The following is a 26,098-nucleotide window of genomic DNA, read 5'->3' as shown; positions in this document are numbered from 1 at the left end:
GGCTGGAATTCACTATGTGACTTATATCTTTGTAGGTGGGCCTCTGTGTGCAGGAAATAGAATTGAACAGTTTTGCACTTCCATATTAACTTAGGGACTGCTGTTGTATTGCTACATATGGACTTCTGTTGCACAATGGTTGAGTGACTGATGCAACATGACCCAATGCAAAATGGGTGCCAATGTGTATTGGGGCACTCCACAAAGCACATTTGGACACTGATAGAAAGTGCTGGAACTCATCAGAGGTGTCTGATGGAAATCATAAGTGTATTGTGCATATCGGAGTACTTTTGACAGCGCCCTAATATGCATCTTTGCAATTCACTGACAGAGTTTCATTGTGCCTCTACAACATAACTGTTGTGGACCATGATCTAGACCTAGTAGAGAATGCTAAAGAGCCAACTCAGGTATGGCAGGGGGTTGGACTGGATGACCCTTGTGGTCTCTTCCAACTCTACGATTCTATGATTCTAAGTCCCCCAGCAAAGCAGCTGCAGCCAGCTCTCCCTGCTGAAAAGCAGCCTCAGCCAAAAGAAGGACAAAGGACTGGCCTGCAACTGATGGGTCAGAAGACACAGATGAGGAGGCCACACAGGCTTCAAGTCCAAGTATGTGCCATAGGGAATGTAATAGTGGCAGCTTGCGGTTCCAGGGTATGAGGTAGACAACATGACCACACAGTCCTTGGCTTGAGAAAGACTGTTTTACTTAAGCAAGCAAAATGAAAGTAAAACAAAAACACACACACACACAACTAATTACAACTAAAATAAAAGAAAGACAATGCAAACATGCACATTCTGGCTTCAGAGAATTTAACAGGAACCATACACACAGTGATCCCACAGGACTGCGGGACAAGACCCTTTGTTTCAGCTACACCACTCCTATAAAGCATCACATCATATGCCCCAGAGAGTCTAGGGCGGGGGGGGGGGGGGGAGACATTTCCATGCCAATTGTCGTTTCTTAGTTGGAACATCTTATCTGTTGGCATTGGGAGGAGGCAATCCCTCCACCTTCTTATACCATCCACCTGCAAGAAGGGAATTAGCCTTGACTCATTCTCGCTTTTTAGTAAACAAGGCCTATCACGCGACTGAAGCGTCAACCAAACTTTTACTAAAGCTCTAAGCCACAAGCCTAACAGGAAGAGAAGAGAGGACTAACCACGCTCAATCAGGCTACTTGCCAAGCAGCAATGGAGAGGCTATGATTAGAACCACCTTGTGTCAGCCCATATAAGAGCTGAATATACCTAGGGCTGGTGCTAGAAGCAACCTCTCTGCTTTCTGGCCAGCATCTTGATCTCCAGACTCCTGCAATTCAGACCTTTGACTTCCTGGTTTCTTTGGGTTATGTTGATCTTGCTGCTTTTTGGTTTCTCTGAATTGGACTGCTTGACAAATGCATTTCTCAACAGGCAAGGACACTTTCTGGGTGCTGATGATTTACTACCCTTGCCAGCACCATCAGTTAATTGTTTCCTCTCAGCCAGTCTGCTATATGTTAGTTGAATCAGGACAGTAGCTAAGTATTTGTAAAGTTACATAAAGTAGACCATGATGTAGAATCCTGGCCATGATCTTTTAACAAAGCATTTGAAGTGAGGAGATCATCACCCGAGATGCAAAAACACCACCTGGAGTGTTTTTGGAGGAAACACACTATTTTGAAGAAAGAAGATATTTTGCATGGAAGTTTCACTCTGAACTGTATTGGAAAAAGGGAAACACTTTATTCAATGGCACTCTTAGATCTACAGACATTGGCTGCTGAACAAACAAGATAAAATGCAGACCATAAATACAAGTTGATAACTAGATAACATGTTTAAGGGATTAAAGAAATGAAGAAACAGTCTTGTTTATTTCCACTGAAGAAAAGGTCACAGGCAGCCCCTCAGGCACAGCTGCAGGTACTATTTCCCTATTCTTCAAGTTGCCTGAACTTCCAACTTCGGACGCTTTCAACCTTTTGTAGAAGAAAAGATGAGCCATGAATATTTCATGCAGTACCATCATTCAATCGCAAATACCTTGGAAACGATTAAAGTGTAAGCATAACAATATTGTCGTTTGGGATAGGAAGAAGATGAAAGACTGTGTGTAGACAAGCATGGTTATTTTCCTTGCCAGATCTAAAATGGAAGCAAATAAGTGAGATTTTGATTTTAAAAGGGATTTTCAAACAATAATGCACTTCAGATGTAAAGGAGGGCTAAAAAACCTGTTTGCCAGTTGGTTCAGTCTTATTTTCACAATGGTACAGCCTTTCCTCAATTGTTAAAAGGCCAGTAACTGAAAAGAAAACTAGACAAATTATTATTTTGAAAATCAGGGGATTTAAAGTCGATTTTAAATGGATTTAAATGTTCCATTTTACAGACAAAATTTACACAGCTTTACACTTTTGTACTCAAGGGATTATCCCATAGTCTGGCCACAACAATTTAGTTCTGGCCCATAAATAACAAAGAGCAGATATGAAAATGATGCAGGATGAATAGAAAGTACAAGGTCTATTGCTTCCCCTGTAAGTATCACAGTTGAAAAAAGGATCACCATACATAGAAAAGTGACTTAGGGGCTATACAGACTGCCCCAAAGGGACGGTCTGCAGCCTCCCCTTTACTGGCCAGATCAGGGCCATGGCCACATCACATCACGGCCCCGATCTGGCCTCTGCAGAGCACAAAAAGCAGCTCCTTTTTGTGCCCTCCAAGGGGTGCCATAGCTGCAGCGGCGTGACTTTATGACACCCCTTCAGTGCTGCATCATGTGGATGCAGCACTAAAGGGGTGTCATGATGGCATGTGCCGTGTGGACCAGCGCATGCCAAAATGGTGCCCTGGAAGCAGGGTTGGGGCATTCAGCATGCAGACACTGTGCCCTAACTCCACCCACAGGCCAGCAGAAAGTGCCAGTCTGTATAGGGCCTGAGTCTAATTAACTATCTGTAAGCCACACTGAGAGCCACACTGAGAGCCTAAATACAGTAAATAAATAATAAATACTGAGTGGTAAAGAAATATGAAGAGCTTTGTTCTTTCATAACATTCATCCATCTGTACATCCATCCATGCATCCATGCATCTATCCAACAATCCAACTTCCACCATCTAGAAAAGAATCCCTTGATGGCCACTGTAACATGCAAATAAATTTTACAATCAGTCTGAGATCTCATGACTAGCATGGAACCTTTTAAAAGCTCATGGTGCCAGATTTTATGACAGTGACTTCCTTGCTTAAACCTGTGGAGAGAGGTAATAGAGGGAAGCAGGGAACCTTGTGGGTACCACTGAATATCTCTGGGTTGCCCATGGTACCTTGGATGCTGAGTTGGAAACCAAGTCCCAGTACATCCTTAATCGGTTTCACACACTCTGCATACCTTGTTCAGTGTAGTGTAAATTCCACAGTATTAGATTTAGTGACAATCAGCACCTGCTCACATTGGAAACTCTTGCTATTGATCATTCATTATTTTCCATAAGCAACTGGAGTTGAAATGGTTCATCTCTTAATATGACACGATTACAGTGTCCATGGACTTTATTGCACCGCCTCTGGTGCCTGACTTACCACTTCCAAATTGGGCTCAAATTTGGAAGTTACGCTGATTTTATCGCAAGGACATTTTCCTCAAAACAGCTTCCCGTTCCCTCCAGTGTTGAATTTGAGCCCCGTATGGCCATTTTTTCCAATTCCAAAGTTTCCAATTTGGTAAAAATGGCTGCTGAAGCAACTTATGACATCTGAATTTAACACTGGAGGGAATGGGAAGCTGTTTTGAGGAAAATGTCTATGCAGTATAAAATCAGTGTAACTTCTGAATTTGAGCCCAATTTGGAAGAGGTAAGAGCAGAGGAGTGCAATAAAGTCCCATGTCATACAACAAGATAGTAGAAAACACAACAGTACAATAGATAATGTGTATACCTACCAATTATGCTGGTGGATTAATTCCTTGCACATTCAATTTTTACTCATATAAACTACCAAAGAAAGAGCAGGGTTTATATGGTTTATATGACACACAGGTCATATAAAGCCAAAAGGTATGATTGTGATCACTGAGCAGATGTGAAAGCACCTGAGAATGGTATGCATCCCACGTTGAGTTCTGTGAAGGATAAAAGGTGGGATAAAATTGCCTGAGCCTTCTTTTAACCAAGAAAATTCATTTATGAAACAAAGTAATTGTGAACTGCAAGTTAATCATTACAAGCAATCATCACAAACATATAGCAGCAAAGATATTTACACATTTATATTTTAATGAAGTGTATATAATTTGTGGATCAGCCATGACATGAACATAAAAGATATTAAAATAAAAACAAAAAAAATAATGTAGTAGGTGCTAAGTTTCATTTGAAAGCTTTTGATTATAGGAAACTAAGAAGAAATCTTTTGTGTGGAGATGGGGTGGGTTCCTTCCTCACTTCCCCTTGAACGTGCTGGAAGAAATTGTAACAGCAGGTGTAGCAATCCTCAGTGGAACCATACATTGAAATTCTCTCAACCATTTTAAAAATAAAATCATTTAATCTTCAGATTTTAACCACAACTTGAAGCCCATTCAGATATGGCACAGAGTATCCACCTCTGTCTGAAAAAGGCACTATTCAAAATAGGCAGGATACAAAACCTTTGGTTTGTATATATATTTTCTAGATGACAATGCTAAATTAATCTGGGAGAGCAACTGACTCAAATCTCATCAACGAGACAGAACTTTACTGCAAAGCTTTTTATAATTTAATTGGTCTCTGACAATATTTTTCAGCTGGCCCCTCCACCTGGTTCATTATTTCAGAGATCAGGATAAACAAAGTCTTAGGCCATGGTCCCAGGGAATTTCATGTTCTCAACATCTGTCATTTAAATGGGGAGAAATAAACTTTATTGATGGTAATAAACATGATGCCAACTCTTGTCAGTCAAGTTACTGTTGGTGTTTTGACATCTGAGGATAAGATAGATTCATAACCTTGCAAATACCCAGTGCAGTATAAAAACCTTGTAGCGTTCAGTTCACTTACACTATGGCATGCATGCTGCTGAGAAACAGCAACAGGCAATTGCAAATTCTCCATCATGAATGATCTCAAGTGGCACACAGAATGAAATAGGATTCTAACTTTTTAAAAGCTATATTCCTTTTGGTATTATTCCTTGCAATCAGCAATAAGTAGGCAGAACTGGTGTTATTAATACCATTCTGCACCAACTTTCCCCAACTTTGTGTCAATAGCCATAGTAGCTGGGGTAACTGAAGCTGTAAACCATCATATCTGGAATGTACCTGGTTGGGGATGATGATGATGATGATGATGATGATGATGATGATGATGATGATGATGATGATGATGATGATATAATTACAGTGGGCCCTTAGTATTCACTTGGGGTTTGTTCCAGGACTTCCAGTGGATACTAAAATCTGTGGATGCTCAAGTCCCATTAAATACAATGATGCAGTAATATGGAGTCCCTTATATAAAATGTGAAAATCAAGGTTTGCATTGGGGAATTTTAATTTTTTGGAATATTTTCAAACTATAGATGGTTGAATCCATGGATAAAGAATCCATAGATAGGGAGGGCTAACAGTAAACTTATTTCTTACCCACCTCTCGCCAAGGCTCAAGGCTGGATACAACATAGATTAAAGCACACACACACACACACACACACACACACACACACAAAACAACAATTTAAACAAAAGCATTAAGTTAAAACACATAAACACAGGACATATTAAAATCATCCAACATAAAATTAACAATATACCACTTTAAAATTCACAGTTTATAATCAACTGGGAAAGCCTGCCAGAAGAGATAGGTCTTTAATATAAGTTTTAAATTCAGATAGCAAGTTCAACTGTTGAATCTCTCCCAGCAGGTCATTTCACAGTCTGGGGGAGGCTGATGAAAATGTCCTTTCCAGCCAGTTGAAGTAAATGTTCCCCAGAGGACCTGATGTCAGGGCATAAAGAGAGGATTATATGGGGAAGGCTCTGTACTATGATCCAAAGATGCACATCATGATGGCTATCTAACCATGGCCATTAACTTCATTATATGTACCTGAAATGAATGTCTCCTTTCAATCAATTAATCCACATCAATATATTGTAATAGGTCAAAACTATAACAGTACCATTTTTATTTTTATTTTTTATTTATTTATTTGCTGTGAAGAATGTTGCACAATCAATGGACTTCTCAATATGGCATTGAAAACTGAATACCCTACTCCTAAATGAGAAATAGGGAGTCACTGAACATGTAAAACTCCCTATTGTATGTCTGCTTGTGTTTCTGTATTTGTACTATGGTTGTTCTAGTAAAGAATGGTGTCAAAAATGTAAATATATCCTTGCTCTAGTTCCAAAACGACTACAATCATACCCACTTATCTAAAAGCAAGCATGACAGAATGCAATGGAATATCCTTCCCAGGAGATACAGTATATATGAGGAATATTTGTGTGACATGAAAAGCCAGGATGCCACAGAAACCCACATTATCACTGTAGTGAGCTATGACTGTTACAGGGCAGGTTGTGTTTAGAGTCCTTGTTAGCAACATGCCCAAATAACAACAATTATCCAGTGATACAAAGTTAATTTAGATGTGGTGGCCTTCATTAAATAGATTTACTTCAACTTGGCAATGAAAGGTTGAGACCCGAGGAAAGGCTGGGAATGGTCTTGGAGAGTAAACTTTCTTTTTACTAACCTGCTTGAAAAGTTCTCACAGGTATTGGAAGGGAGATGGTTCATGGCTGAATATTTTAATTTTCTTTATTTCTGCAATAAATAAACTTTGGGAGTCCATCTCCCATTGGTATCATTAGGTAAGGAGGGTGCATCCCAGTTCCAGGATCTCATTGCCCAGCCTTGAATGAATGAAATGTCACCCATGAAATACGGGCTTGTGTAGAGTTTTTAACACATTTTACATTCTAATGCATAGCTATTTTAAATTTTAAAATGTTTAATTGTTCTTTAAAGTTTATATTTATACATTTTAATGCCATTGTATTGTTTGAATTTGCTGCTCACCACCTTGAGTCCCTATAATAATGGGTAAAATGAGTTGTTTAGTAGCCCAGCTGTACCATTTACTGTGCGGGGGTCCTGGAGACTATCAGCTAAAAGACTGGAATGTTTGTTCTGCTATAGACCCCCCCCTTCCCCCACTACATAATTTATCATCAATAAATCTTATCACATGGCAGTGATGAGTGTGTCAGTTTTCCATACCAAAGAAGGTCTTGAGGAGGATTGGAGTGGCAGCCATTCCCAACACAACACAGTCACTAATGAGCAGTGTGCTGTTGCATGCTGCCCAGTCATTCCTGTTTGTAAACAAACACAGTGCTTTGCTTCCTGGTTGATTTACCATGTCACTGAGCAGCAGGCAGTTTCCTTTCTTCTGGTTTATTTTCTCCCAATGAACCAAAGAAAGATGCCAAGAACGAAGCCTGGATTCTTTCTCTGCTTTGTTGGGAGATAACACACTAGAGAAAAGAATTTATTCATAAATCACAATGATAAAATAATGGTAAAGCACTGTGGTTTGTCTAGCCACTCCCATTGCAAGCTGGAGCAATTGAAAATTTGTGTATCAATACTTTGCTCTCTTATAATGAGAGCGGGTTCATGGGAACACTAGCTTGCTATTTTGTGTGAAGACACCCACAGGTTTCTGCTGTGAACCTCCTAAACCTGAGGCAGTACAGCTCAGGACCAGATGAAATAAAAATTTCTCTCAATAGCTGCGATTAGGGCTGCATCTGCATCTGCTCTGCAGAAATGGATTCCCAGAATGCTTTGGAATTCCGGGAATTGTAGTTTGTTGTGGCACCACTCTGAATTCCATAGCACTGAGCCATGGCAGTTAAAGTGGTGTCAAAACGGATTATTTTTGCATTGTAAATGCAGGATCCTATCGCATGGGCTTAAAACCCCAGTTTACCTTTCCTGAATTCAATTCTAATTCAGGAGGCAGCCGAGTCCTATCACACAGAAATCACTAGCAAAATCACTGCCCAGGACCTCAGAGATGCTTCAGCAGCCATTTTGTAATTTCAGAAGCTTCCATGTTGAAAAAGAGGACAGCTGGGTGTGGCTTCAACCTGGGCCGCATCTGGGCTCAACCTGCGCAACAATTTCAGTGGTGATTTATGTGTGATAGGACCGAGCTCCCTCCCAAATTAGAATTGAATTCAGGAAAGGTAAAACACGGGGGTTACTCCATGCAATAGGGTCCGCAGTCAAGGTTTCAAAACAGACTTTCTGTTTGCTGTGGAGTATAACAAAAATAGTGAATAAATCTGAAAGACTTTCATTACCCAGATTTCTGCTATATGGAATATAGACTGTTATTTGTGATAAAGAACTATCTGTCAGATTGACAGAACACAGTAAAGACTATTCTCTAATAAATGCAATTGAAGACTGGAAGGTGTGTTTTAAAAAAGAACTGAAATGGAACTAACATTTTGGAATAGTTTCCTTCCCACAGAAAGGGGAAATAAAAATTTCATGAGTTTTAAAATGGAACTCAATGAAGCAGATTGCATGATGGCACTGCTATCCAAGCCACATATTGATTTTTAGGGCCTCCCCCTCTTCTATTAGAGGAAGCATCAACTGTAGATAACATCTTAAGAAAATTAACTTGTGTGTAATTACTATAAAAACTTCCTTATGATGAACTTCTACATAGGTATAGGTAAAGCTAGAGCAGTTTGTTTCTGGAGAGAATTTTACTCCAGGTGAGAAAGTCTAACAAAGCATTGTGGAAGATGGATGGAACTTATTCTGTAGTATGTACCTTATCATGTTTTCTAGAGCTAGCTAGATGATTGAAAAATGGTTCTTTTGCTGACTATCCTCTAGCTTGAGGGTGGACAAAGTGTGGTCCATGATCCACATGCTATTTTTGTGGGAGCCAAGGTGTTTAAAATGCCCCCCCCCCAATGCACTCTGTGGGGCATGGGAACATTTTTGCCACTTCAGGGTGCCCCAGGCCAATTTAGAATCTGAAGATGCTTTTTTTTAAAACAGAAAGGGAATCAGAAGTAACTTTCAATCACTTCCTGTTTTTTTAGAAAGTCCTCTTCTCAGCCTTAAATAGCCCAAGGGGGCCTTAAAATATGGCAAAGCTAATATGATCTCCAGTCCTTCTAAAGCCCACCCTTGCTTTAACTCATGGTTCATCAGCACTTCATCACTGTCAAGGAAAATGAAATGCATAAAAAAAGAGGATAAAAAAAGACTGAGATCCAAAGCAGATGGGCCACCTTTGGGCCATTCCAGGGGCATGATGTTCAGATGACACACACTCCCAGATCAAGCCAAAGCTGCACCATGACCACCTCAAGCTGCCCAAACCCAGGACAAAAGGAGTGCAAAAAGAGCTCCTTGCCAGCAGTCCATTATGGACCACACTAGCAGCCAGCATCAGGACTGCAACATCTGGTTGCTCTGGTCCCACGCCAAACAGAGAACCATCAGGACCTCTGGCTGCTCCTTCTGCCTTGTCTGCTTGAGGCCATGGAGATACATACATTGTGGATGTCCTGATGTGTACATATGATTTAAATGTTTTCTACATTTTAAATAGTAATACAATATATGTGTTCATAGACAATACATACCATATATACTCAACTATAAGTCGACCTCATGTATAAGTCAAGGGCAAGTTTGGGGGCCAAAATTATGGATTTTGATATGACCCTTGGATAAGTCGAGGGTGAAATTTAAGGACATGCAACAAAGGATCTAAATGATGAAGCAAAGAAAACAATGCCAAAGAACCCACAAAATTCTGGCAGGCATGACAGTTTTGGCTCGCACTAAATGCTGGATGGAAGAGAGAACAGAGGTCAGTGCCTCTAGGAGAGATTGCACCCTTGCCTTTCACCAGGGGATGGTTCCCTTTTTAATGTTAAAGTATAGTATTTACATTGACCCATGGATAAGTCAACCTAGGTTTTTGGGGGCAATTTTTTGACTAAAATTTCTAGACTTATACATGAGTATATACAGTATGCCTATAGACAATAGAAACACAACCCATAGACTGTGACCAGGTGGCCCTGTATGATTCTCATTCAGTCTGTTATCCAGATGCTGAATACTGGTGGACATCTTCTAGTCCTCTGCTCTCCCTTCATGAAGTTCTCTATCTTGAAATGGACCTGGACCAAATATCAGAAGATGCTGTCAAAACGAGGACTATCCTCTAACAGCTCTTTGAGCAAAGGACAGTAATATGGGTCCCCTTATAACTTTAAGAAAGTGATATAAACTCTTGAAATTTCATGATAAAACAAAAGAGGTTATCTGTAACAGAAGCAATTTCTCCTGGTTGACCTAAAAGAATGCTAGATGAATAAACACGATATGTCCAGGTGCTGAATATAATTAGGACTAGTTTGTCAATAGATAGTAGATAGGATCATGTACAAACAGCTAATTATTGTAGAGACTTTAATGAACTTTCAAAAGACCAAAGCCTTTGTTGCCATTAATTAGAAAATAGATTTGTTACTTGCTCTTTTTATTCAGTTAGGAGTACTGCTGACAAAGCTATTTTTGGTATCTTAATAAGCAGAGGTACTGCATAAAATGATGAAAAGGACAGGAAAAAAATTAGTGCTTTATAATTTTGGATCAGCACTGTAGGCAGCAAACTTGTTTCTGTAAATAAAAGGCTATCACTTACATTAAGGTAGCTTCAAACAAAAATCCACCAAACAGTGATGCCTTTATTGGCCAACCAAAATGCACAATAGACATGTTGCAAGCTTTCAAAGCTTTAATGGCTTCTTCATCAAGCAAGGTGTTCTACTGTCCAACAGCCCTTAATGTCAGGAAGTTCCTCCTAATGTTGAGGTGGAATCTCTTTTCCTGCAGCTTGCATCCATTGTTCCGGGTGCTGTTCTCTGGAGCAGCAGAAAACAAGCTTGCTCCCGCCTCAATATGACATCCCTTGAAATATTTAAACAGGGCTATCTTATCACCTCTTAACCTTTTTTCCAGGCTAAACATCCCCAGCTCCCTAAGTCATTCCTCATAGGACATGGTTTCCAGACCCTTCACCATTTTAGTCACCCTCCTTTGGGCACGCTCCAGTTTCTCAATGACCTTTCTGAATTGTGGTGCCCAGAACTGGACACAATATTCCAGGTGGAGCCTGACCAAAGCAGAATATAGTGGCACTATTACTTCTCTTGATCTAGACACTATACCTTTATTGATGCAGCCTAAAATTGCATTGGCCTTTTTAGCTGCCGCATCACACTGTTCACTCATGTTCAACTTGTGGTCTACTTGGATTCCCAGATCCCTTTCACATGTAGTCTCATTCAGCCAGGTGTCCCCCATCCTATATCTGTGCATTTTATTTTTCTGCCCTAAGTGCAGTACTTTAACATTTCTCCGTGTTAAATTTCATTTTGTTATTTTTGGCCCAGCTTTCTAGTCTATTCAGGTCATTTTGAATTTTGAACCTGTCCTCTGGAGTATTAGCTATTCCTCCTAATTTGGTGTCATCTGCAAATTTGATGAGTATGCCCCCAATTCTGTCATCCAAGTCATTGATGAAGATGTTGAACAGTACTGGGCCCAGGACAGAGCCTTGTGGGATCCCACTGGTCACTTCTCTCCAGGATGAAGAAGAGCCATTGTTGAGTACCCTTTGGGTTCGGCCAGTCAACCAATTACAAATCCATGTAACAGTTACCTTGTCTAACCCACATTTTACAAGCTTGTTTGCAAGAATGTCATGGTAATCCCTGTTTCTAATAATGCACAAGGTTTTACACTAATGAAGCTGAATAACCCTACATATCTGAAAAGTCAGTTGTCGGCTAATATCACTACAAGGACTTCTTCCTTGAATGTCATCAAAGCTGTATTAATAAATGCCATTTTATACAATCATCTGGGCCTCATTAAATACTGACTAGATAAAAGACATAATTGTACGCTATTAAGGATCTTAAGAAAGATCAAGGCAAATTTTCAGTTTATTTTAGGGACAGGCAACTTTCCTAGCACAAAAGATTACATCATGCACAAGGACCATGGTTAATGTGCTTGTATTCTTTCTAGATAATGAGAATGATTTGAATTACATTCACATTAACATAGTGGATGATGCCAAGCCACAGCTGCAGGATCCATTCCACTTCTTATGTGATGGCATTTTATATAAATCCTCTCATTTGAAACTAAAATAAATAAATAAATAAACCTGCATCTCTTGGAATACTGTAGAAATGACTGTCATTTCATTGAGATTGTAATTAACATGCAAAGCACTGTGATAAGTGATTTGTCCAGATATATTTATGGCATCCAAAGGTCAAAGCCAGTCTGAGGAACCAATTCCTTAAACTAGCTTGTCTTTCTTTCTTGGACTATATAGAATATACAGGTATGGGTGTTACTATGCCATGTTTTCTGCCCATAAACACGGGGGGGGGGGGGGAGGCTGAGCCAGTAGGATTGTACCCAAATGTTGAGATGTATGATTTTCGCTTGAAATCAGGTCTTTCAGCTTCACTGAATAAACTGCTACAATAAACTATAAACAAGATTTACCAAACAAAAAGTATCTATCGCTATACTATGTAATGCTGCTATTGGACCAGTTTGTATTCAATTGATATTGCTGTCTGAAGTTAACTGCATCCTGCCAATCTAGTGCCATATAACCAGCTGATTGGCATTATATAAGAATATGTGACATCTCCATACATCCCAAAGTTAAGCCACTTGAGGCAACACAACCAATAAAACACTACATAGAATTCAGAAAGGAGGCCACTGAAAGTAAAGCTATCACTGTAGATGGCATTGTTCATGCAGCTGACTAAAATACATGAATATTGCAAAAGGCCCACATACTTCAAAAATTTAGACATTAAACAGCAATGGTTAGATGAATTGAGAAAGAAGGTTTTTTTAAAAATGTGAATAGTTACAGCTCAGTTGTCCTCTATATGAAGATCCTAGGGGACATTTCCTGGGTGATGTTTTGAAAGCAAGAGCGGGATGGTTGCAGCATGACATTATTTGTGATCTGCTGCAGACAGCTCTAAAACGCATTATTCTTAAGGTTGCTACCTTCACTACGGCTGCCCAAAAGATCTGTAGTAACTTTATAAAAACAATAATGGTGAACTGTAAAGGGGACGAGAAGCTGTGGATGGAATGGTACATCAGTTTGTTTTGGAGCTGACCTTCTGCTGCCTGACCTACTAAGGTTTTTCCTATCACTTTTTTTTTAAAAGTTAACAAGTTGTTGTCTAGTGAAATGTATGGTTGTTGTTTGTAATATTTTGTAATGGCTGTTGTGCTTTATACAAATAAACTGTTGCGGTAATGCAGCTCAGCTTTATTTCACATGTTCTATGTTCATATCAGATATAAAGCAAGGATTAAGAAGTATTATGCAAACATGACTAATTAGAATAGTTTCAATTTCTTACATATATCATGATGTGCCTAGTCAAAATGCTACAGCTGTGAGGAGAGGCGGGTAGGAAATTATTATTGTTTTTATTGTTATTGTTATTTTCAAGAAAGCTATCCATAGTTATTCTGAAGAACACACTTGGCTTCATTAGCCTATGTTCTAATTTCTAATGGTCAGTAATCCACGAGCTCGTCTATTCTAGTCAGGATATTCTGGGCTGCTCCCAGCTATTCTGGTGCTGGAGCTGCCCCAGATTCCCCCCCCCCCCCCCCAGCATTACCTTGATGCCGGACAGCTGTCTATCGATGTGTCCCGCTGTGCTGCTAGGCACTACCACTGCTGGCATGAGTTGCTCCTTCTGGGGTCATAAATGAGGCACCTAGCATTGATCACATGGCTCGGCACCTCATTGTGATCTCAGAGCAACAAGTTGCACCAGCAGCTACAGCACCAAGTGACATAGCAGCGACACATGTGAAGACAGCCGCCCAGTGTCACTGTGGCATGCTCCAGGTTTTCCTGCAGATTCCAAAGCAAAAGACACAGTTTTTAAAAACTAGTTTAAAGGAAGGATAAAGCAGATTTAATGTATAACTGGCCTTGCATCATGAAGACAGTCCCGAATCAGTGATTTGACCCTGCATCATGGACAGGTCACCATGAGGACAGGGTGGAACCATTTTATTTGACCCATGTAGATGAGCCTCATGCCAGTTTTACATGAATTACTGTGTGCAAATGGATCTTGAAGCACCTTTGAGATTAGCTAAGAGGAAAAATTTGGTAGTATACATTTTTGTAGAATATGTCTACTTCATTAAATTCAATTGATGAAGTAGACAATCTATGAAAGCTTATGCTACCAACTTCTTTCTCTCGATCTCAAAGATGCTACACAGTGCCTTTGCAAAATGATCTAGACTGATACAGCTATGTCTTGGGTTTGATCCCTTTTAAAGGCTATATGGGAAAATCAGAAGTTCAAATTAAACCTTCAGTTAAAAATAGGTTTTAATGAATTAAGTCAATAGAAATTGTTAGAGTTCATAAAAGTGGGTGCCCCTCTCTCACTGTCACATTCAGGAAAACAGGATGGCTTGGAGCCTCAAGACAAAAAATATTACAACTGGAGGAAATGTAGCCTATGATTCTGTTGTTAGGCAAATTAATCTGAGTGATTTGTTTGGAAAGAGAGTAGGAAGAGGGAAAGACAAAGCCTAGGTCACATACAGTATCTAGATTTATAGAACAGAACAGCTAAGTTTGGGAAAGAAATAACATGGGGGGAAGTTAATTAATATGGAAGACTGGAAAAGAAGAAAAAAGGTGGGTTTTTGAATAGAATGGTGGCATGGAGGAGTGATTTGAATGCTTAGCAGAAAAACAATGCCTTAAAGCAGCCAGGATCCTTTCAAAGTTATTCCTTCCATTGGCCTCTTATGGTAGAATAGTGTCTGGAGTCTTTCAGTGGAGGTGCACTGTGACTCTCTTCAATAACTTCTTCTGTACAACTGATTAAGATCCAAACTAGCTTCATGTTATATAGCAGTGATGGTGAACCTTTTAGAGACTGAATGCCTGAACTCAAAAGCATTCCTGCAGCAGGTGTTACCCAGTGCCCAGGGGACGGAACTTCTGGGGGAACAGGACTTCCGGGAGTGGGACTTCTGGGGGCAGGACATCCCCAGAGACAGCAGATGGCCCATGAGGGCAGGGGGAAGAGGTGCTCATCTGTTCCTACTCTTCCCCCGCCCTCCCGTCTCTCTGAGTGCCCTCAAAAATAGCTTCACGTGCCAGAGAGGGTACGTATAGGTTTGTCACGACAGTTATATAGTGTTATAATACACAATTATTATATAATATTATTCGGGTTGAACTGCAATTAGTGCCTTTGTAATCCTTTAGTGTATTACTCATGCAGTGCTGGGCATTTATTGGAAAGATTTTAGCACACTATGCTTTTCTCTCTCATCCAGACTGCTAACACTTTAAGTTCTTAAGGGGACATGGTATCATTGTAATCTAGAACAATGTGACATTTTCCTTCTGGGAACTTTTGGAAACAACATCAGTTTAACATACTATTTCCACTAATCTTTAGGTAATCGGCACTTGTGTCCCAGTGCTGGCAATAGAAGTTGCAGGAAAGCACAAAACAACATCTTAGAAGTAAAAACAATGAAGAAACAAAATTAAATTTGGTTAAATACGAAAATGTTCAAATTAGAAAAGAAACATTATTTTCACCCCCACTGGTGCATTATAAAAAGCTAAACAAAATTAAAAACAATAACTATGTTATTAATAAAGTCCACAAATGTCTTAAATTAGGTTTTATGCACTAGTTATGTCAACAAAAGTACAAACTGCCATACTTGCTGTATAATGATTAATCTTACAATACCTGCAAAACATCATATTTATTTTATGATTAAAGCTGCTTTCCAGTGGGTCTTGTTCAAAAGAATCACTGGCCAGTCTTTGTTGCTCTGGCCAACACTGATGAAAGGATTGATGCCCAATCCCTTCTGCAAGAAAATTCTAATTACAACAGATGTTTCATTTTGTCCAGAGACTGTTCTGAGTGGGTCCCAAATACTCATCACTCTGAGAGGCATGTTCTCTGATATTGTAACATACAAGAACAAAACTCGACCATCCAAGTTTTCCAAAGGCCTCTATATTAAATAGTTTTAAATTTTATGCTACGTGTTTGTCATTAGGGTGCAGGATGGCTGTTACAGAATAGTTTTTTACCTGAAGGTATTCAAAGCATTGTCTAGTCCAACAGGGGTGTAAACCATACTCACAAATGCTGTTGTCCTTCAGAAAAATGTGGTTGGCACTGAAAAATCCCACTAAAAACGAGTCATCCACTATGAGGCTTTTTCCCAAAAATTTTAACTTTTTTTTTATTTTGTTCAAAAAGAATCATTGTTATTTGCAGAAAAAGAGGTTTTGTGTACAAAACTATATTAAAATTCTTGCACAAAATAATTCTTGCTGTACCACATTTTATGCAATGTTAAGCATGAACAATTTCACCAAAAAAAACCCACACTGCACAAAAAAGCACAAAAATTTGCACAGCGTGAAAAAAAAACTTTTTAAATTCTGCATTCTCTCACACAAAAATGAAATATATAAAATTTTCATTTTTAGGAGAAATCAAACGTAAAGATGAAGAATCCTAAACATGAAGCAGAGCTGGGACTACAATTTCCAGAATCATAGAGTTGGAAGAGACCACAAGGGCTATCAAGTCCAATCCCCGGACAGATGGCCATCCAGTCTCCGCTTAAAGACCTCCAAAGAAGGAGACTCCACCACACTTTGAGGGAATGTGTTCTACTCTCGAACAGCTCCCACCATCAGGAAGTTCCTCCTAATTTTGCCATTGTCTATACTGCCTGAGGCATTCTTGGAGCTGTAGTCCTGAAAAAAAAATTTTGGAGCTCTAAATCCTTGAATTTGTCTATTAAGAGTAAGTAACTGGATAGTAAATGACAGCACACAAGTCATGTGAGCACTATATTCTTCTCCAATAAGGAGGTGCGTTGTATTTCATTGCAAATTGTTGCAATTTCTAAACCTAAAAATGTTCTAGACATATAAATCAGCATATGTAGACCGATGCCCTTTATGCTACTGACTGCTCTGCAAAGGATTCTTTGGACTTTTTCACACCAGCTTCATAAGGCACCACAATCATGTCAATCTAGGAAACACCAACATACTGGGTTGAGGAAAGCCATTATTGCACAGCTTTTCTAAACCAGCATGTTCCTTTTTCTGTCCCAGCCTGTCTTCCGCACACTAGCCTCCAAAGTCCCTCCCTACCCTATGCCTTACCCAGCATGCCTTTTGGCCTGTACTTATTTTTATTTTTAGCACACTAGACAATCATGGCAGTCTGTTAATTTTTGTTTTTAAAAAATGGGAGGGGATAAGAGAAAAACTTGGGGATAGTGAGGAGAGAGGAGCAGAATCACACTCATTCACACCATGTTACTGCCTACATAGCAGAACTGCTTCTGGAGGAACTTATCACACCTGCATCAACAGTTGAAAAGCAATGTGACTGGGAGGCATTTATGGATTTTTGTCCATCAATGAGAAGGAGCACTCCAGCAACAGATGGACTACAGACCAGCTACTGGATAGGCACAGAGTCATGTGAGAAGGTACAGCCACAGATGCAACTATCCTGCTCTAATTCCACTTTTCAGGCCTCATGTGATAAAGTCCTTAGTTTGGTTTGCTGTAACAAATTAACATAGTAGGACTACATCCTAGGCAATGCATGTTTATAAACCATCAGTTTGGCCACACTTCTGAGAATACAGAGCAACATCCAACTTCATGAAATGTAAAACCTAGCTGAATAGGCATAGCAACAATGTCCTAATCTTTGAGGGGGGAGATGCAGACTAAAAATGCTCTTTCTGGTTCTGACTAACACTGATAGCATTCATGTCTATATATTCCAGAAGGTGTACTAGCACTGAACACTTTTGACCTTCCAGGGAGGCAGTAAACATGAAGAAAATCCCAAAAATGTTCACATTCCACCTCATAGAATCATAGAATCATAGAATCGTAGAGTTGGAAGAGACCACAAGGGCCATCCAGTCCAACCCCCTGCCATGCAGGAAATCTCAATCAAAGCATACTCGACAGATGGCCATCCAGTCTCTGCTTAAAGACCTCCAAGGAAGGAGACTCCACTACACTCCGAGGGAGTGTGTTCCACTGTCGAACATCCCTTACTGTCAGGAAGTTTCTCCTAATGTTGATGTGGAATCTCTTTTCCTGGAGCTTGCATCCATTGTTCCGGGTCCTGTTCTCTGGAGCAGCAGAAAACAAGCTTGCTCCCTCCTCAATATGACATCCCTTCAAATATTTAAACAGGGCTATCATATCACCTCTTAACCTTCTCTTCTCCAGGCTAAATTCATAAATAGACCCAACCCATCACTCTCCAGTGCCCTTTTTCAGAATCTGGAATTAAGCATCTAATTAATTTCTTGACATATTAATACATTAGTCTTTTCTAGCCATTTCACCAGGCTCAATAAATTTCCCAATTAACACTAAAGTTACAAATAGGCTGTAGCAAATTAGATCATTAGAATTCAATAGGGTGGGTGTCTCTCCCTCTGTCATATTCAGTAAAACAGGAATGCCTTCTACCGATAATATGGGCTTTATATTCCAGTTGATTTTTTTAAAAAAAACCTATAGGTCGGAGGAATGCTGTTGTAAAAAGACAAAAAGAGCCCCTCTGAAGAAACCAATAATAAAATTGATTAACAGGGCCAATCTCCATGCCATTAAAAAAAAATCATTGTGTGGCCAAAGACTAATATTACAAAATTAATTAACTAATGACAATCTAACTAATTAAATAATTTCAATTATCGGAAGTTTTGGTAGTAAATCACTTTTCCAATTTCTCATATTTAATATTATTTAACTGATGTTCAAACTTAATGTTAAAAGCTCTGGCCTCATCACACAACAAAGAGACTAATACAAGTTTGGAGATATCATGAGTTCACAAATATTATAAGTAAAGTGTCTGAAGAAAGAAGAGATGGAACAAATGATACAAAAATGTAAATGTTTACATCTCTCAGCAAAGTCAACAAGGATAAACAACACTTCATATTCTAAAATCGGAAACTCATGGAGAAAAAGCAGTGTAGATAATCTGTTCCTTAAAAGATTATCTAGCTGCAAAACTCTGTAGCTCAAAGCAATATATTCTTCATTCAGCATCATGAGCCACAAATAAGTAATACAGATGACTACCTAGCCACGTGGCAAATGTGGAGAAGCTTTACAATTTGTTAAAATCCCTACTCATTACTAAAAATTGCCCAACTAAGGGGCTGTACATACAGCCTGTTCAGGGGTGGCTCTGTGCTGCCCCTGAAAGGACTGGGTTGGGGACATGGCAGCCGCACACCACACCCCCAACCCAGAGCAAACAGGAGCCGTGAAACATGGCTCCTATTTGTGTCCTAGAATGGGTGGCATAAGGGCCGCAGCGTGGCCTTATGATGCCAGCCATGCACAGTGTCATGTAAGCACTGTGCACAAGCAATGTCATCATGGCAAGCCCCATCTGTATGGGCATGGACCAAGATGGCGCCCGGGGTGCACGGTAGGGTTGCTGAGCATGTAAATGCTCAGTCCTCGAGCAACCCTAGTCCGGGCCTATATGATGTTATGGAAAGAGTTGTAAGTTCCTGTTTTGGAAGTGCTTCTGGATGCAGCACAGCCTGAGGCCTAAATCCTATTGCTTGCTGCCCCGAATCCTGTTATTAGTCCTGATTCAAATGGACCCATTCAATCAGTGGGATTTGTTGTTGATTCAGTTTGAACAATTGAATGAATGGGTCTACTCTCTTTGGGTCTAACTAACAGGATGCCAGCCTTTATGGGTTGCATCTACACTGCAGAAATAATCCAGTTTGAGACCACTTTTACTGCCATAGCTCAGTGCTATGGAATTCTCGAAACTGTAGTTTAGTGAGACATTTAGCCTTCTCAGTCAGAACACTCTGGTGCCACAACAAACTTCAAATCCCAGAATTCCATAGGGTGGGCCCATGGCAGTTAAAGTGGTGTGAAAATAGTTTATTTCTGCAACGTGGATAAAGCCAAGAAAAACCATTTAGATTGATATACCAATCACAACACTTAGCCATGTGTTGGTAAGCACTCAACTGGACTACTTTTGCAATCAAAGCAGCATTGCTCTGCTGTCTCAGAGAAGATTAGGAGAAGTCCAGAAGATTACACAGCCCAGAGGGTGCTGAAAAGAGGATAAATGACAAACTGGGGGTGAGGGGTGGGGGTGACTTACTTCTTAACCCTGTTTTTCTGTCCTCGGCAGGCTGTCACAGTCCTCCTTGAACCATAGAAGTCCTTCAAACCACCAAGGCCAGGTCCACATAGATGTTTTACAAACAACCCCAAAATCAGATCCAGATTGTCATCACAATGCACCCAATTCAAAGCTTCCTCCCCCTAATTCACTTTTAATGGCAGGTTTTTGGGTCCCTTCATAGCAACAAGAGCGGTGCTGCTCCTGCAGACATGAGTTATTTTGAGGTCAAAACGATACAGCCAGCATTGATAGCATGACTGGGTGCCTCATTCTGACCTTAGGAGTGATGCCCAGCGATAAATGGGGAGTGTGTAGGAAGGCAGCCACAAGTCATTGTTACTGAGGCAAAAACCCACAGCAGAAAGACAGTAGGTAAGGGGGGAATTCAGAGCATGATTATTCCAGGGGCAGCCCAGAGGATTCAGTCAAGTGTAGAGTTGCCCCAAGTCTGCACACTGCACCAAGCTGCCAAACTAAGGCCCGGTACAGGCCACCCCAAAGGGATGGCCTGCACCCGCCCCTTTTTGGGCTGCTTTGGGGCCAGGGCAACCTCACCGGCAGCCCTGTGGCCCTAATCCAGCATTTTCCAAGCCACAGAGAAGCAGCAAAATGCCACTTCTCCATGGTCCAGAAAAGAGGTGTCCTTGGGGCTTCATGCGGCCCCTTTCTACTCTGGATTGTTGGTGGGGCCGTGTAGTTGCCGTGCCAACGATCTGCTGCCAGGAAGAAGCTGCCTAGAGCTTCTTGTTGCGAATGTGCGAATGTTGTGCGTCATGCACATCATCACAGTGAACCCCGTGTGGATAGGAGGCCGCCATGATGACGGTGTCCGCACATTCTAGGGTTCCGGACCATGCGGTTGCTGCGCAGTCCAGAACCCTAGAATCAGTGGCGATTCGCCGCTTTGTGCCCATGTGTATCACGCCTAACTGTTGCTCTTAAAAGTGTGTTATGCTGTCACCCCTCCACCTAAATTTTTGAATAAGCTGGCTCTGCTTTGTTGCTAATTTCAGTGTGGGGTGGTTTGTTGTTGTTTTGGCTTAAGAAAGACACCATTGACCTGGATGAAGCTTCCTGACTTTGACTGCAGCAAGGAACAGGGCTTAATTCCTAGAGACTTCTGGCACCTCATTTATAAAATATCACATGGCGGAATGAGCTCCCATCACTAGTCCCAGCTTCTACCAAGTTAGCAGTTCAAAAGCATGTAAAAGCACAAGTAGATAAATAGGTACCACTTTGGTAGAAAGGTAACAGTGTGCTGGCCACATGTCCACAGAATTGTCTTCAGACAACATTGGATCTTCCACTTACTAATGGAGATGAGCATCAGCCCCTAAAGTCGGACATGACTAGACATTCATGTCAAAGGGGAAACCTTTACATTTACCTTTAAGACATTTTTCTTACTCTGCATCTAATCATTAATATCTTAATGCTTTTACTGCTATGGAGATCTTTTGATGTTTTAAAGTTTAACATCTGTGCAAATACAGATGCTCCAAGGAGTTTCATTATATTTGTTTTATCATCTAATGGGTTTTTATGCTGTATTTTCATATTTATGGTTTTATATTTTATGTATCACTATCTTTTAATCCAAGCCACCACCAATGGCCTTTGTTGAGAAAGCAGCATATACATGGAATCATAGAATCACAGAGTTGGAAGACACCACAAGGCCCATCCAGTCCAACCCCCTGCCATGCAGGAAATCTCAGTCAAAGCATCCCCGACAGATGGCCATCCAGCCTCTGTTTAAAGACCTCCAAAGAAGGAGACTCCACTACACTCCGAGGGAGTGTGTTCCACTATCGAACAGCCCTTACTGTCAGAAAGTTCCTCCTAATGTTGAGGTGGAATCTCTTTTCCTGCAGCTTGCATCCATTGCTCCGAGTCCTGTTCCCTGGAGCAGCAGAAAACAAGCTTGCTCCCTCCTCAATATGACATCCCTTCAAATATTTAAACAGGGCTATCATATCACCTCTTAACCTTCTTTTTTCCAGGCTAAACATCCCCAGCTCCCTAAGTTGTTCCTCATAGGGCATGGTTTCCAGACCCTTCACCATTTTAGTCACCCTCCTTTGGACACGCTCCAGTTTCTCAATGTCCTTTTTTAATTGTGCTGCCCAGAACTGGACACAATATTCCATAAAATAAATATATGCAGAAGAGAAAAGGGGAAAATCACATTTCTTTTGTATTAATATAGCTGATCAAGCAACCATGCATAGAAAAGCATAAGGTAAAGGTGCACAGAACACTATTTACCTTCCCACTGAAGTGGTACCTATTTATCTACTTGCATTTGCATGCTTTTCGAACTGCTAGGTTGACAGAAGCTGGGGCTAGTGATGAGAGCTCACTCCATCATGCAGCGCTTGATCTTGCAATCAACAGAATCAGCGTCTTAACTGCTGAGCCACCTCATCCCCTACATAGAAAAGCATATAATGCAGATAGGTGGCCATTTTTATTCATCAATCATCTTAACCCAATCAGAAGCAAAACTGTCTTTTAAAGTCCACAAAACAAAAAGGAAAGGTAAGATTTTTGCTCTATGGTTGACATAGGAATGCGAAACTGTGCTATAAGAATCTTTTTTTCATACCAACAATGTCATGACTGCCGACTCAGAAATTTGGACAGAGAAGCTCATGATTAGTTGACAGAGGTTACATTTTTGCTGGGAAGGAAAGAGTGATATAACCCTTAGGTTTTATGAAGGTTACAGTTACTGTTTTATGCTTGAATCATCATACAACCATGCTCACACAGGCAAAACAGTTAAAGAAAACCAAAAGCCAGGAACATTCCGAAGTTATTTTTATTCACTGAATGGAGTAACCTGTATGAAACTTCTTTTCTAAAACTATTTTGTAAAGTGATACCTTCAGATCTCCTGTATCAGCCTTCAACTAGATAGTTAATTATCATTACTTCATTTACAGAGCAACTCTGTTGATGTCAAACTGAAAGCCAATCATTTTTAGTTCAATGGGCCTATCCCCAAGGCAAGTGTGTACAGGATATTTCAAAAGTTCCAGACTTTTAAAAGCAAATCACTTCCTTGCAAGCTTTGTGGCACATTCAAAACAGCTAAAATCTTCATATATATATATAATGAAACAGTCAGTGTATCAAAGCTTGATCCATGTTGACCCAGAATGGGGATTGAAGATATTTTTGAAAATACTTGAACATTGCTTTAGCTTTCGAATCATTTATTTTAAATCCACTTAACAAATATATTTTTCCTTTGCTTTCCATTTACTAATCCTGCTTGCTCCATTTCTTTTACAATTTCAAATGTTAGCACTTGTAAAACTTGCTATCAAGGTGTTACACCAGCAAATGACAGAAGACTACTGCTTTTACAACTACACACTTCAATTGATGTATCTATTACTGACCACAGAAAAGAATCTATAGTTATGATCTAAAAAGAAGTGAAATGGAGAATGAAAATAGGAAGACATCTAAAGGAAATATTGTTGTAATAACTAGTAACTATGCTTGTATTCACTGGGTAAATGTTCCAGTCATAACAAAGTGATAACATTTCTAGTTATCCCAAATTGTTCTGCCTGAGACCTTCTGCAAGATCTGAGCTTGGATAAACCAACTGGAAACACTGAACATAATGCTATCAAATATAATATGTGAGGAAAGTACCAGGGAAATCCAATCATTCCTATGTGTTTTCAAAAGAACAGGTAAAAAGGAAGCTGGAGGGAAAAGTTAAATGGTCAAATCATGATGCCTAGGGTTGACTCAAAACCACATTAACAGAAGCTCAGCAAAAATGTTTAAAACAGGCCAGAAAGGGAATTATGAAGTTTACGAAGTTACCAGGATAGCTAACAAACAGTTTAAAGGAAACTATCAGAAATAAAATTCTTACTTCAAAAACTAGGAGTCTTACCCAAATAAGACTAACTTCAAAGAATGCAAAGTTATTTAAAGGAAATATAAGCAGAAAATCAAGCAGCTTTCTTAGATGTGGTACACTTCCTCAGATGCAAGGACCAAATCAACAAAAGCTCATGCTACAACTTCTTTCCCACAGTTAGTCTCAAAGGTACTGTATGATCACTTTGTCTACTGAGATTCTAGATGATGATGATAATAATAATAATAATAATAATGAAGTATTTATTTATATCCCACCTCTTCCTTTTTAGGGATTGAGGCAGGTAACAACAATACAATACAAAACAATAAAATTAAAAAAAACCGAATCCCCCCCAACCCATACCATCCCTCCCGGAATAAAATTACAACAATAAAACCATATATCCATACAATATCGAATGACAAGTTAAAATCAGTTAACAAATGGCGACAACAGTGGGATTTAATCAAAAGATCAAATTTGTTCTAGTTTGGACAAAGGTCGGTCTGAGGAGGCCCGCCAGCAAAGAGTTTTTTTATCACCTTTTTAAAGCCTCAAGAAAGGTTATGTGGCGAGTCTCATCCGGCTGCGAAAAAGGTCCTCTGGGAAGTCATCATCAGTCTGGTTTTCCTCAACTGCAGTAAATTCTTCCCAGAGGACCTGAATGTGCTATGGCTATGACCCTGAATTCTAAATCCTATTGCTAGTCTCAAGTAGAATAGACCCAAAAGGTGAATTCTATACGGGACATAATTAGAAACAGAATTGAAAATAAAAAGACAAACACGATTATACAAATCCACAATGTGACTTCAGTTGCCCCTCCATTTTCGCAGACTTGAAGTCCATTGTCTTGATTATTCATGGAGGGGTGAGCCCCACTGGCTCATTGGGGCATGAAAATATGCAAGTTTCCATTTTCGGGGGGGGGGGAGTTCAGACGGATACTCTACAAAAATGGAGGGGCAACTGTATATTTGAGTATTGTTGATATGCAAATGGACTTTAAATGTCATGGACTTTGAAAAACTCCCAATTCCCACATGGCCAGAGGGAGGAGGAGCCAGCCTGCAAAATTTACCCTCCTAATACCATCTTAACTAAGGACAGAAGCAATAAAATGCAGGCATCTTACTAACATCTCCAATTTTTCTCCTGTTTGGTTTGTAACATCTTGCCTGATGAAGAAGCCAGTGAAGCTTCGAAAGCTTGCAACAAGTATATTGTGCATTTCGATTGTCCAATAAATGGATCACTGGTGGGATTTTGTTTATATTTGAAATAGTGTGTGTCACCACTCCTTAAAAAAAGGATATGGAAAGATGCAAAAAGCAGGGAAAAGAGAAAGCTGAGAGCAGGGAACCTTCTTATTAAAAATAATAATAATTGTAAGCTGCTCTGAGAGCCTTTAGAGCTGAAAAACAGGGTATAAATATCGTAATTATATAAATAAATAATAAAATGATCAAGGGACTAGAGAATCGCTTCACGAGAAATGGTAACAATGTTTTGGGCTACTTAGGCCCTGTACATAAAAAAGAAGCCTCTAATCTTTTGCTCTTCATGTAGCAATAGGATAAATGGGGATAGAAGAAGCTGAGACTACTTAGGCCCTGTACATACCAACCCTAAAGGCCAGGTTGGGGGCGGAGTTGGAGTGTAGCGTCTACACGACACACACCCTGGCTCCTCCCCCAGGGCAGTGTGATGCCATGCACCACACCACATGCAGTGTCACAGCATTCCTCCAGCACTATGTCCACATGACACAGCACTGAA

At 40.1% G+C, this 26,098-nt stretch overlaps 1 protein-coding gene across 1 annotated transcript in view; it reads right to left on the bottom strand.

Annotated features, from left to right (window-relative positions):
* Positions 1–26,098, bottom strand: part of SORCS3 (sortilin related VPS10 domain containing receptor 3) — a 654,782-nt gene that overhangs the window by 511,855 nt on the left and 116,829 nt on the right. The gene's annotated exons all lie outside the window — the stretch shown is intronic.

Source organism: Sceloporus occidentalis, unplaced genomic scaffold (genome assembly GCF_023333645.1).
Source record: "Sceloporus occidentalis isolate IW3139 unplaced genomic scaffold, rSceOcc1.0.p SCAF_2, whole genome shotgun sequence".
Lineage (NCBI taxonomy): Eukaryota > Metazoa > Chordata > Lepidosauria > Squamata > Phrynosomatidae > Sceloporus > Sceloporus occidentalis.
The sequence above is the reverse complement of the archived record's forward strand: the minus strand, read 5'-3'. Positions and strand labels throughout refer to the sequence as shown.